Source organism: Bos grunniens, chromosome 23 (genome assembly GCF_055505025.1).
Source record: "Bos grunniens cultivar Pamir isolate PY7600 chromosome 23, Bosgru_T2T1.0, whole genome shotgun sequence".
Taxonomy (NCBI): Eukaryota; Metazoa; Chordata; class Mammalia; order Artiodactyla; family Bovidae; genus Bos; species Bos grunniens.
The window spans coordinates 37,200,905-37,213,347 of record NC_141187.1 but is presented as its reverse complement, the minus strand read 5'-3'; the positions used below and the strand labels follow the sequence as shown (position 1 = coordinate 37,213,347).

Sequence of the window (12,443 nt, the reverse complement as noted above, 5' to 3'; positions counted from 1 at the left end):
GTTTCTATAGATATATCTTCAATTTCATTAATCTTTTCTTCTGCAATATCTATTCAACCATGAATCCCTTCCAGTGAATTTTTCTTCTCAGATATTATAGTTTTTATCAGTACAAGTTCAGGTTTTTAAAAAATACATGTTATATATCTCTATGTAATATGTTCAACCTCTTTTCTAGTTTCTTGAACATATAGAATAGAGATATAATAGCTTTTTTTAACATTCTTGTTTACTAATTCTATCATTTATAATATTCTGGCTCTCTTCTAATATTATTTTTTACCCCATTTGCTTTCTCTGCTTCTAGAATTCAGTTTTACATATCAGGAGTTGGTAAACTTGTGTTAAAGACCATATCTGGTCTACACCCTAAATAACTAGGGTTTGCCAAGTCATTTGATGTGTTGCACCTGCTCAGATATGCCACTGCAATGAGGATGCTATCATATGCAATATGGAAACGAATGGACATGGCTTATGATAAATATATCTTCTTGTCCAAGTATTTCTTTTATCCGTATGTAACATCTTCTTGGAAGTAAATTATATTTGTAGGTATACGGTTACTATGTCAGTTTTCTTTTGGTTCGTATTTGCTTGATACATCTTAATATTTTTCTTTTCTCACACAACATATTATTTACTCTTTTTAAAAATGCATTGTTATATATAGTCTCCATTTTTAACTAGTATGTTTAACTCAGTGTTATAGATAACTATAAATACTAGATAAATATAACTACCAATATATTGGTACTTATTTTTCATGTAAACTTCAAACTTTTTTCTCCATCTGTGCTGTTTGAATGATTTTAATTTATTCTGCTGGTTAAAATTTCTACATGACATTTATTTATTTCATTCTTATGGCAGTTGTCCTTCTCCAAAGATCCAAAATCATCATTATTTTCTTGTAACAAATATTTAAATTTTATTATGTATACACACATACACAAATTTTATAGTTTTTCTTCTAACAACAGGAGTAACAACCAACTTTCCCAAAAGAATATTTTCCTAGACAAACTATCACTCATTCCTTAGGTTTGCTAACTCATTAAATTGAATAATGTTGAATTTTATTTCCAGGTTACTCTATATATACTTTTCCATTTGCTCTAGATTTTTTCCATTCTTTCTTTCTCTCTCTCTCTCTCTCTCTCACACACACACACACACCCTCACCCACACCCTCAGTCTTTGCCAGCATTAACTGTTATCACAATATTTGATAATTTTAATTATCATATCTCTTCCATCATCTTCTAGATTTGTGCTTTTCTAATTTGATTACATCCTCTAAAATTGTTTTCACTTGGAGTATTTGTTCCTTTCTTTGCTTTCTTTTTATCAGTGTTCAGAATTTTATACTTTAATTTTCTTAAATTTACTTATTTGTCTAGGTGTAGGTTTTTCATTGTCAGTACTATTTGTTACTCAGTGGCCCTTCTAAATCTAATTTAAATGAAAGAACTCTCAGGATTTCCTTAATCCTGAGAAGAATTCCTAAATTCTTATGCATCATTTTTCCGTTTGGAACTTCTTTTGTGGCTTAATGCTACTCTCTTATATGGTGAATATCTTCTAATACTTCTATAACTATATTTATCATACTATTTTTAATTCTTAATTATAATTATCATACTATTTTTAATTCTTAATTATAATTATCATACTATTTTCAATTCTTAATCTTTCTTTTTTGTTTGCCATCTAGTTACCTTGCTGAGTTCAGGCTCTCCTGGTGTGTCAGCTACTCTGTTTCAGCAGGATCTCTGAATAGAAAACACGGCCCTGAATTCCTGGAAATGTGTTTTGGGTAATGGCCAAAGGTGAGGATCCAGTCTATGTGAATTTTGGTGAATTTTAAAAACAGAGGAGGGGTTAAATCCTTGGGCAGAGAGTCTCAGGCATCCCAGAACCTCTGTGGATTCCAGGCTGTTAACAATTCTCCCACAGGAGTTTCATCTTGTGGGTGATTCATGTCTCATTTTTTATGGTTGCACAGCAATGGGAGGAGGCAGTCTCCCTAGGCTGATATTCATCAGCGAATGGATGTTGTTGGAGAAGCGGGGGGATAGTGGATGCCCGAGAGCAGCTGGTCAGCCTTCACCTGTTTTTAATAATTCATCACTCAGGCAGGGTCTTTGTGCTGCCCAGTGTTATCTCAGAGACACCACTTTAGCAATCTGAGCTGCTGCAGAAGATTTCTGGTGAATGGGAAGGTGATGATTGTCCAAAGACAATGTGAAAGAAAGGCAAGTACATGTTTAAGAAGGCTTTTCTTCACTCTGTCTCCTCAAGGGTCATCTTCGGAGCACTCCCATAGGAGGGTGCAACTCCCCGTCCTATCACACAGCAGCGATTCTAGACATCCTTCATCCTCAGGGCCTTCTGTTAGTTAGCTCCTCAAAGATGTTTTCCTGTCAGGACAATATTACAAAATAAACTTTAAGGTTGATTTGAGGAAACAGCCAGCAGAACAAGCATTTTACCATCATGACAGGAATTGGAACCTTACAGTTAGTGGCTTAGTTAATTGTATAGGTAATTTGCATTTGTTTGTTGTTTGTTTAAATAGTTTTAAACAAGTCTCCCAATGTGGTTTTTTTTTTTTTTTTTTTGCATAGTTTTCTGCTCAGGAGCTCTTCATTAATATATGCGCAACACTTTTAATTAAAGATATAATAATATACCTTTAACATTTCTGTGCCAAAAGGGGGTGTCCATTTCAATAAGAACCACACCAGTTTAAATTCATGTCTTTTAAAAGTGGAGGAAAATAGAAGAGCTTGGGCTGAGATGGTTTCCTGTTTCTTAGTGTCTAATTTAGAATAGTGCTCTCCTGCTAGTGGTTCAAGCTGACAAAAGAACAGCCTGTAGCATGAAAAAAACTGAATTACATTTTCCCTTCCTCCTTTATTTTAGGTGCATTTTCAAAATTAGGGATCAAAATGCAAAAATAAAAAAGAAAATTAAAATGCAGAAATTTCTACTTGCAAAAAGTCTGTACAATTTTAATTCTAAACATTTCTAAAAACTCTTCTAAGATTGTATATATTGTGTGTCTGTGTGTGTGTGTGTGAAGAGAGGTGGAATGGATAATTTGAATTACAAAAAAGCCTTGATAACCCCCCACACATCAATTTACCTGTGAACAAAAAGATTCACACTGAGAAAATGGGACTTGGGACTATTTGATAAATTACTACAGACTACTTGAATATTCCATTAGCAAAATAATAGCTCATTATAGAACCTCAGAAGAATGTAGTATAATTACAATAGTACTATCCTCCCTTGGGTGGGGGGAGGTGGGAGGAATGCAAATGTTAAAATGATAGCTATTTAACCAATGTTGGGGAAAAAAATGCCTCAAAACAAACTAAGAAGGTACATGGTTTCTGGAATTCAGTGAAATTTTTGTAGTTTCTACCAGCTTTAATTAGTTGAATGTGTTCTGCCAAGTAGAAGGTTATTCACATTCTAGGATTCATATAAAACAAACACATGCACAGCCCATGTGACAGTGATGATAGAATTGCCTTAGATGCTTAAATTTTCTGGTAAACCACACCTAGATATATCTGAGAAGTGATGGTGTTAGAGGAAGCACACTGACTGAAACTGCCCCCCCTGGCCAGGCACCATAGTAACCATTTGCATGAGTTGTTTTAGGACAGGAGGTCCTGGTAAGGAACACAGAACTAATAAGCCACCACCAACTGGAAGGTCAAAAGGAGACACCACATGTCCAACCACCTCCCAGAGATGGATCCCGCTCTCTGGCATCCATCTTGGTTGAACAAGGTGAGCATCACCAGGAAGGACTCTGAGTCAGAATGATTGGCTAAAGACAACCCGGAAACAAATCCTGTCACCATAAAACCTGAGACTGCGAGCCACATGGCAGAGCAGTTCCTGGGTTCCCTTACTCTATTGCTCTCCACCCGGGTGCCCTTTCCCAATAAACTCTCTTGCTTTGTCCGTACATGGGTCTCCTCAGACAATTCATTTCCGAGTGTTAGACAAGAGCCCAGTTTCGGGCCCTGGAAGGGGTCCCCCTGCCTGCAACAATGGCATGTTCATACTCTCAGTACTCGGTGAGAAACTTTTGAGAAGATGAAAAATGACCAGAGATAGTACTGTAGAAGATGAGAAGAAGGGGATGGATGGAAGGCAAGAATGGAGGAGAGGATGAAGGAGGAAAGAGAAGGAAAAAGGAGATAATGAAAAGAAGCCAAGTGCCTAATATACATTATGATAATGTTGATCATAGAGCTGAAATACAAAATACTTAACAAAAATTCTGCACATTCATGAGCTAATGAATTTGTAGCAAATGGCTACAAATGGTACAAATACAAATACCCACTCCAGTGCTCTTGCCTGGAAAATCCCCATGGACGGAGGAGCCTGGTAGGCTGCAGTCCATGGGGTCGCTGAGAGTTGGGCACGACTGAGCAACTTCCCTTTCACTTGTCACTTTTACGCATTGGAGAAGGAAATGGCAACTTACTCCAGTGTTCTTGCCTGGAGAATCCCAGGGACGGGGGAGCCTGGTGGGCTGCCGTCTATGGGGTCGCACAGAGTCGGACACGACTGAAGCGACTTAGCAGCAGCAGCAGCAGCAGCAGCCCTTCTCTTGCTACTAAACCAAAATGATACAGAAGTGAATACACAAAACTCATTTTTTTTTTTTTTAAGAATTTAGCTTCATTTTTCAGGTCTGAGGTTGTTAACTGTGACATTCAATAAACCACCTGGGAAAAGCTAAGCTGTGCTAACCAAGTCATTTAAACTCTCAAAGTGAAAAAGCTGCTTAAGAAAATAAAAGGTATAATTATTAACTTCAGCTGGGAGAGTACAAATCGGAGGGTAAAGAACACTAGACTCAACCTGTGGCTTTTTTTTTTTTGCTTTTGTAAAGCTGACATCTTTGCCCAAATTTAGGAAATTTGCAAAATATTTCAAGGCAAGATTTTACAGTGAGTGTTATGCTCAGTGAACAGGAATATTCATACCTAAACCACACTGTTATGTTTAAGATCGTTCAGTTGAACATGAAGTTTGTAATGGCCCCAAACTTCATGTGGAGTACATTTGAAGAGAAATGTGATCTGTCCAGTCTCCATCCTGTTGTAAAGCTCACCAGAGGCAAAGTCTGCTTGCAGAATAAGTAAGATAAAATCATCTGCATGTTCAGAACAATAGTACAGACCAGTTGTGCTTGTCAGCAGGCCTAGGCTATTTTATTCAAATATCCACACTAATAGAATGAAGACAGGACCTTAACCAATTTATTCACTGCCACAATGTCAAAGCCAGAATTAGATGAACATGTAATAAATACCGGCTGAATGAATAATATAGTAAGAAATGTACAAAATAACATGTTACGGTAAGAGTGTACATGTATTTCAATATATAGCCACTTTCCCCCTTTCTGTACTAATGATGGTAATCAGGGGCATGGAGAGTCCAAAGTGATGACTGTTTAAATTTGTAAAGTCTATATAAATATTTAGGGGAAAACAGTTTAACTTTCTAAAAGATGATCTTTATGGATACAATAAAAATAGCCTTCTAGTTTTTCAATTCATATTGGCAATGTGATTGGAAAGTGACTAGGAATATAATTAAATAAATTAGATTCCTTCTGATAATCTATAAGCAGAAAAACAAAAGTGACTTATTTAACATTCATCTGCAATAATGTTATCCAAAGTGTGAGAAGTAATATTTTGTTATATTTAGTAATTTCCCCAGAACATCCTTATCCTTGGCTGAAATTATTCTAGAAGAATGAGGTTCCAGTTCTGGGTAACATGGAATAAGCAATCCTTGTCTCTCTGATTGAAAGCAAATATAAGCCTGGATAGAATGTAGAGAGCAACTATCTGTGGGTGCCATAAAATAAATATTAATAGTAGCAAGTGGACTGGAGATGAAGAATGGCCTTTCAACACTCACAGTTTTCCTTTTTTGTCCCTCTAGTATCCTCTGGCCTGAACCTAACACAGCCAGAACTGTGGAAGTGAGCACTACTGGTGCAGAGAAAGCTCCAGGGGAAACCTGGTTTAAACAGTTGCAGGTGGAACTTAACAACGCTGAGTGAGAAACCCAACCCTTAGCTGCCATTCTCCGGACCTCACCCCAGCCACTAGCCAATCTCATGGCAGCAATTGGAGCTGTAGCTATGGAAACCCACAGGAGACAAGCTAACTCTAAAGGAAGTTTCCAGCAGCTGCAATTACAAAAGGGCTGGGTTAGTAATCCCCCTTACTTTTTCTCTCTTTGTCCTCTGGCTGCCTGGCCCAGGATACAAACAGAATCTACAAGGTAGTGTTTCACCAAATTTAGGAGGTTTTCAGCCATTGTTCCTTATGAATTTTTACCAGCCTCACACTTTTTTCTCTTCTCCTTCTGGCACTGTGATGGTACAAGTGTTAGTTCTAGAGTCTGTTCAGTCATTGTTTTCCTTTGGTTTTCATTATTCAGATTGAGTAAGATCTATTCATGAATCTTCAAGTTTACTGACTCTTTCCTCTGCCACCTCCATTCTGATCATTGAAACCACCTTATGAGATTTTTATTTCAGTTACTATAATTTCAATTCTAAAATGTCCATTTAGTATTTCATAATGTTTTGTATTTCTTTGCTGAGATTTTCTCTTTCCAGTTTCAAAGGTGTTTCTGTCTTCTTTCTTATTTTTATAATTTCTTTCAAATTTCTCTCAGATAACTCCAACAACTCTATCATCAAAGATTCATTTCCTACACAAGTTGAGATTTTCCATGTTTTATGTATGCCAAATAATTTCATGTTATATTGTGGACATTTTGACTATGATGTTGTACCCTCTGGGTCTAGCTGAAACCCCACAGAGAATGATAATATTTTTGCTTTAGTGGCGATCAACTTGGTTGGGTTCAAGTCATATTTTGATCAGATTTCTTTGGGTTGTGGTCCCAATATCAGTTTGGTTTTAAAATCCTTTGCAGTGTTATTTAGATCTGTCCTTTAGGTCTTCCAGGCAGCCAGGTTATAGGATCTGGGTAATAGACTCTTCCATCACCCCTCCTCAAAGTCTGTGTGTGTTTTTTAAAATTCAGACTCACACACCTGCAACTCAAGTGAAGCCAAGAGTTCATATACCACTGATGGGAGTTGCTTTCTTAAATTCTCTCTCTGCTATCTCTGTGGTACATTCTGGTTCCTTCAGATTCCATTTTTTTGCAGTCTTCAGGTCAGAAAGACCTCCTGCCTTAAGACATCCTGCTCAGCTGCCTGTTTTCCTTGACTCCACCCACATCAAGGTCAAGGGGGCAGGAGAGAAGAAAGTGGTGGGGAAGGGGGGACCTGAGAAAAAGGAAGTGAGTAGGGTAAGTAGCTGGGGCTCCTCCCATTATTTTCAGACCATAGCTCCTTTGTTTGGAGGGGAAGATTTTCTTCCTTCAAAGTAAAGGGACCTACAGGGTCTGATTGCTGCCATTGCCACCACTGCTGTAGGATCATTTGGGGGCTGAGGCACTGAAGAATGAAACAAGGGAAGAAAAATGAGGAAAAAGAAAAACAGATTTCTATGCTCCCTCTGAGCATTAAGGCCCCTCCCACCTTTTTTTTTTATTTTAATGGACAGAATCTTTATTGTTCTGTGCATTCCTCTTATGCATTTTAACTTGAGGACCAAGGGATAAGAGTCAAAAAATGAATGACATTCATTTCTCAAATTACTTGGAAAATCTGAGATTTTTGTAGCAGATTTTATACACCCTATTATTGCAAAGGTGATGGTTGGATGGCATCACTGATTCAATGGACATGGGTTTGGGGGTAGACTCCGGGAGTTGGTGATGGATAGGGGGGCCTGGCGTGCTGCAATTCATGGGGTCGCCAAGAGTCGGACATGACTGAGTGACTGAACTGAACTGATTATTGCATAGACATGACCACCACACTGACATTAAGGCACCATTAGAGTAACTAGGGCTGAGTCAGCTGGCTATGAAAACACTGTGCTTGACTGTGTAGATATCTAGGAGGCCTTTTTAACACTTCTTGAGCCAGAACTAGAGTGCTTCTGGATTTCTGTATATGGCAAGAACCCCTTCAAGTTCTCAAGCCATCTTGAATTTAGGTCATGGAACCCCAGAGGGTAATAAAATTGGTGAAGTCATTGTCTGTTTGCTGGTACTTTTAATTCTAGTCTTCTTATTCAACCCACTTGCTGCTATTTTCTTTTCAAAGTCCTCAAATAGCTAGCTGTTCCATGCACATTCTTTCCACATTTTAAAGCTGCATTCAATAAGACAGATGGATTGGAGAGTGCTTAGTCCTTCTTAGCCAGGAGTGAATGAATCTCTCTCATTTCATTCTGTCTATCCAATTATCTATCTCCGTATCTCTTTCTATTTAGCTAGCTTTGTTGTGGTGGTTTAGTCACTAAGTTGTGTCCAATTCTTTTGTCACCCCCATGGACTATAGTCCAACAGGCTCCTCTGTCCATGGGATTTTCCAGGCAAGAATAGTGGAGTGGGTTGCCATTTCCTTTTCCAGGAAATCTTCCCCACCCAGGGAATTGAACTCATGGCTCCTGCATTGGCAGGCAGATTCTTTATCACTGAGCCACCTGGGAAGCCCATCTAGCTAGCTAGCTATCGCTGTATTGAACTAACTTTGATGCTTGACTTTAAAGCCATAAATAGGTAATCGACTTTTTTGGGGGCAGACCTATTAACTGGGTTAAAGCTTCTTTACTCAAAAGTCACTTTCATGACTCACTGGTATAAGATATTCAAGGTGTAATGAGGTGCTTTAGAGAAACTGAGTTAATTAAATTTGGTGCACACAAGGTCAGCTATATATTTTTTCAAACTACCATAAAGATTTAGACCCATGATGAGCTTTGTTATTTTTAGTGAATTCATGTTTTAAGGGACATGGCAAACTGAACAGTTTATCTACCACAAGCTTGCATCCTTTTGATAGTATCTTTGCTAAGTGGCAATCCTTCTTGGATGGATCACGAAATATTACTTTCTAAGGCAGTTTAGTTTGATGACTATGAAATTCTTTTCTAAATTAAGGCCAAATCAACTTTTTTTCTCCACTTTCCACCCGTTTCATTTTTCTATCTTTTTCAATCTTACAGAAGAGAGTTTAGAAAAAAACTTATTTATTTATTTATTTTTTCCAAACAGGAAAACCCTTTAAACATTTGAAGATAGCTTAGCTTTTCCCACCTAAATATTCCTGGTTTCTCTGAAAGCTTTTCATTTAACAGTCTATGGCCTTGTTTCTCTGGGTGGTCTGCAGACCATCTGTTGCAGAATCTTCTGAGGTTCCTATTAAAAAATACCAGTCTTTAGGTTTCACCTCAGATGTACTGAATCAGAATGGCAGGCTGGAGAGCTGTTACTCCCTGTTGGGGGAGTTGGGCCCCAGCTGGACCCAGAGTCAGACTGCTCGGCACTCCTTTTAACTGAGGTTTTTTTTTTTTTTTTTTTCTGCCCATCAAGTGAATACCAGTGGGGAACTCATTCCTGAGAATCTCAAAAGTACTTCAAAAATGTTTCCAAAAATTGGCAAGGGCATATGTCTTGGGATTCCTGTATTCTCTGATGGATGATACAATTTATAGCAAGCCTTGTAGTGAGAGTCAGGCTAAGAGTCTGAGGTACTGAAGCTACATCTTTTAAGTGGCTATTTCGAGATCAAAAAGACTAATTGGGAGAAGAGAGCTGGAGGTGTGGAGTTTGGTAAAGTGACTTATTGTTTTATTGTAATCCATTTGGGCTCACAAATTGCGTTGGCACAGTCTATTTCTCTGTAGGAGGAAGGCGGAGAAGTTTTGTTCTAATTCTTTCTTGGTGCCTTAATAGAAATCCTTTTGTATGACCTTTGATGCTCAGCCACAAAGAAATGGCAGCCATCTGGGAGGGGTTTTGAGCCCCATCTCTCATGTTGTAGATTCAGCTGAGAGTTGGAAACCAAACAGCAATGACTGGCTTCCATGTCTAGAGATTATGACTTAGTTGGGCTGGAATAAAGCCCAGACATCCATTTTGTTTAAGTGTTCCAGGTGATTCTAATACGCATTGAGGGTTGAGAAGTATGATCCTAAATAATTAAAATAGAACTACCTTCCTGCTGGCATGTATTGTCAAAAGTGATGTGAACATTTCCAGTTAATTGATAAAAGAATCATGAAAAACCTGGTAACTATTTGGGGCTAAAATGGCTCTCTCCTAATCCACTGCTTTTGAAAAGAAAAAAAAAATCCAGTTTGAAACTCTAGAGAAGAGAAATATATGCTTGAATTATTTGGGGAGGAAAAAATCTCTTTGCAGCAGAGAATAAATAAAAGGAAATAAGTCCAGAAAGAAAAATCTTTCCCTTTGTTTCGTGGGATACAGTGGAAATCAGTTTAAAATAAATAATTTTGTTTTGCTAGCTTGTTTTAACATTTAGACCACCCCCTACCCCATCATTATTCAGGTCATGAGAACTAACAAAAAATTGAAAATACTTAATGTTTTTGGAGATAAGTTCAAATGCATCCTAAAGCGTTTCAAAGACAAGTAGTTATTCATTCTGCCTGTAGCTGCATATTTGTAATGGGGGTTGTGGGCCCAATCTCTTTAGCTTGAAATAAAACGAACATGTTTTTCTCATTTTTCACTCTCTGCATATTCATACATAGTGGTTTTTCCCTCTTCTGAAAACAATACCTCTAGTAAAACCACATTATAACCAGTCTTGACCTTGTTTTTTTTTCCACCTCCTCTCCCCCGCCCCCCACAAGATTCAACTTTTACAGCTGTTGTGAGCAGTGGGCCAAATCAAAGCTGAGAGCAGCTTTGTAATTTCTGAAATTTCCAGTTCCTTCCAGAAAGTAACAAGAAGTCTTGGGATGAGTGAGCCACTGCCAGCCAGTGGCAGGTCTCGCAAGCCCCACCTCCCCTCTCATCTCTCGGGAACTCAGCTGATTGAAGAAAACCACCTGTTCCTAGGCCACTGACTTTCACTGTAATCAAGACATAATTCAGACAGGAGAAGTATCTCTTTGTTGGTTTTGGTGAGCACCCTCGGAATTTGTGGTGTAACCAAACATGAGCAAACTTCAGCTGAAATCAATGCCAAGAGCAGAGCAAAGGCATATTAATAGTTGGTTTTCGTTTTTCTTTTATTACCGTATGTATCTCTATTGATATTTGAGCTACTGCTTCATATTATGTAGCTATATAAAGAAGGTATTTTTTTCCTTTCATTTTGGAATTTCAGCTTATTTGCCAAGAAGAGCTTTTAAAGGATGATGTTTCAGTGGTAACAGAGACTTTCAAAAGGGATTCGAGGGAGAAATCAGCTGTCTGAACATACCAGGGCATGATCTAGGCTTGGGCAGTTGGATGTTGAAGCTTCAAAATTTGACTCTGGAGCAGACAATTCAGAGAGAAAGATTGAAGAGCCATTCATAGCTCTCGCATGTTCAGTAAGGGTGCAGTGTCCGGCTTCATTGGTGTTCTAAGGTAACCAAGGCAACACCTCAACTGGACATTTCTGCTAAAAAGCAAATGTTTTTCTCCTTGCCTTCACCAAATTCCCTTACTTTTGGTTTATTTCCTAAGCCTGATTTTTCATTGTCCACAGGTTCTGTGAATCCATTCTTTACCCAGTAATGGCTTTTCTATTTAAATTACCCAGGATCAGTTTCTGTTGCTTGCAACCAAGGATGTTACCGGATACACAGGTGATAAGAATGATGTCATCATCAGAATGGGAGGTGATCATTGTTAATTCCAAGCCTAACAATATTTCTTGGGGACATTTCTGCAGTTTTGCAATATATATGAGATTATAATCTGGAGCATAAATACACGATTAGAGATAAATATGGGAAAGCTCAATTATAGGGTACTGTAAAATGTTGATAGGGATTTTTGAATTTTGAGAGTGAATATTTTTTACTAGGATGCCTTAAAATTAAGTAAATGCTCACTTTTCAAAGATGAGTGCAATCTTGCTTTGAGGCAAGGGCCTGTCTTCATCTCTCTCATATAATGGATGTTCAGGGTGCTTAGCAATTAAGTTCAATGTGAGAAATATGGTCCTTTCCTTATGTTTTGATATTGGAAGTCTCATCTCCTGATGATTTGAATCTGGGTCAGATAATCTCAACTACTGTGGGGTTGAGGAAAACCATCAATAGTCTTTCTATCTTTTGCAATGTTCCAGCCCTTTTATCAATCACTTGGGTCGCCTAGTTACAAAGGATTCCTCTCTAGGGCACCTAGACTTTGAGGAACCCCAAAGGAAAGAAAATAAAAGTATCTAAGCAGGTTTTTTGTGTTGGATGAGGGCTGTGGCAGGTGAATGGAGGGAGTCTAAGCACTTGTCTGGTTAGACAGGGCGAGTTAAATAAGAAGAGCTAGGGAAGCCC

At 38.2% G+C, this 12,443-nt stretch overlaps 1 long non-coding RNA gene across 2 annotated transcripts; it reads right to left on the bottom strand.

Moving 5' to 3' along the window:
- Positions 1 to 1,514: 1,514 nt before the first annotated feature.
- On the bottom strand, positions 1,515 to 6,184 carry LOC147347650 (uncharacterized). 2 transcript variants are annotated; one of them, XR_015152354.1, is made up of 4 exons: positions 5,974 to 6,184; positions 5,025 to 5,164; positions 4,520 to 4,648; positions 1,515 to 2,423 (listed from the first exon to the last, which is right to left on the bottom strand). It is a non-coding gene; the product is annotated as an uncharacterized LOC147347650 (long non-coding RNA). The 2 variants fall into 2 exon arrangements; XR_015152352.1 differs by having other exon boundaries at positions 4,520 to 4,651; positions 5,974 to 6,134.
- Positions 6,185 to 12,443: the final 6,259 nt, after the last annotated feature.